This window comes from Henckelia pumila, unplaced genomic scaffold (genome assembly GCF_033568475.1).
Source record: "Henckelia pumila isolate YLH828 unplaced genomic scaffold, ASM3356847v2 CTG_429, whole genome shotgun sequence".
Taxonomy (NCBI): domain Eukaryota; kingdom Viridiplantae; phylum Streptophyta; class Magnoliopsida; order Lamiales; family Gesneriaceae; genus Henckelia; species Henckelia pumila.
In genome coordinates this window covers 315,389-317,461 of record NW_027331826.1, presented here as the reverse complement: position 1 = coordinate 317,461, position 2,073 = coordinate 315,389, and positions in this window count along the sequence as shown.

Sequence of the window (2,073 nt, the reverse complement as noted above, 5' to 3'; positions counted from 1 at the left end):
ATGATTTTTACTGCATACTCTTGCTGAGTCTTTAGACTCACTATACTTGAATGGTGCAGGTAATGAAGAAGATCAAGGAGTCGGACCGGCGGGCGATGCATGAGTGTGTTATGTGATGAGTGTGTTACGTACTGAGTATGTTTGTGTCAAGTTAATGAACTAAATGTTGTTAGGTTGATTGAAGAAAATACGCTTTAATTGTTTCAAATTGTTATGATTTGTTTTGTAAACTATTTTGAAATGTTTTTAAGTAAGGTTTGATGTATGCATACATCTTTCAAAAATTTTCTTTTTCGCACAGTGTTTTATGGTCATGTTAGTTTGGTAACATCTTCATCGGTTGAGGGCGTTACAGTTTTTTCCCTCCCCAGGGATCGAACCTTGTACCTCCAGGCTTAAGTACAAAGTCTTCTGACCCCTGGTACCATTGAGCTATGGTACCAGGGGTCAGAAAACTTTGTACTTAAGCCTGGAGGTACAAGGTTCGATCCTCGTGGAGGGCAAAAACTCCTCTAGCCAGGTGGGGAGAAGGCCATAAGTAGCAAAATGGTTGCGGGCCCCCTGAGCTGTGAAGGAACGCACCCGGACCATTACAAGGTGCAGAATCTTAAAAATTTGGAACAGACCCCGTGCGCTTGAGCGGCAAAAAGTTGTCGCTCGAGCGTGCACTGCGTACACGCCCGCGCTTGAGCAGGCATAAACAGCCGCGCGCTCGCTGTCCAGGCATTGACGCGCAGTCGCCTTCGCGACTTCTCTCGTCTCTTTGGCCCCTTTTTTACTCCAATTCAAAGTTACACACTCACCCATTGAAAAATACAATCAATTACAGGAAAAAGTTCAAAAGATCGACATGACACAACCCAACTTTCAAAGGTTTGAGTTAAACTTCACATTCAAAAATTCCCATATCAAAATTTTGATCTTTCAAATATTTAAGCCCCTAAATCTCAATAAACTTTAACCGAGGACATCATGAACACATCACGCTTCACAATCATACGTCATACATTAAGAGTTTCTTCATAATCATGCATAAAAACAACATAAACACCTAGGGCTCATATCAAAATATCTACTATTTCTGAATGGTGGTTTCAAAACCTAAAAAAAACTTGCTTGTATTTTGATGCTTGGAATTAACTTGGACTGTGGAACGATCTAGCCTCGAGAAAAACTGAAGAACTCTTGCCCTAGCTTGATGCAGTGTTGAACGTGGAACGTGAAAGGGGTTTGAGGAGAGAATAGGCGACGTCCAAAATGTGAGAAAATAAAGAAAGCTGAAAAACTTTGAACACTGACTCTGCTTGTGACTAATGGGCTTAGTAGTCGGTCCATTAGTTGCAAACAAAACTTTTAAAATTTAATTCACCCAACTATTAAAATACTCTGCATCAACTTTAACTTGAATTAAAATAAAACATTTTCTTAACTTGCTTCGATGGCTAGCCTCATCCCTTCGGTTCAGAATTAAATTCCTAACCTGAAAACATTAAAATAACTTGTTGACACATCAAATAACACAAATCACATAACTTACACATAACAATTAAATTTCATAAGTAGCATGCATAAATCATATAAATCATTTAAAATTATCGTGATTAAGCTAGTGAACTTTTGGACCTTACAACGATGACGAGGACGAGTACGAGGACGACGATGACGATGACGATGACGATGATGATGATGATTTTTATTATTATTATTAATTAGTTTCATCAAATTTTATAATTAGTTCGTAAAATATAAATAATTTTATAATTTATCGTGGAACACGACTGTATTAACATTTATATATATGCCGATGATTTGTAGTTCATCTGGCACCAAAGTTCTTAGTGTGGGACGAGGTCTCGAGTTCGAGACCCAATTGTAATAAAAATCCCCTCTCTAACTCAAAAAAAACATGTATATATATGATTATTATCAAAATTTGATAAGATTAACGACACATTGGCCATGCAAATTTTTATTCACATTTATATGTGAAAGATTTTGTAATTCATTTCAGACTGATATATGATATCGGACTCATTAATCTACCTTTCATTATTCACGATATGAAGTGTTTTG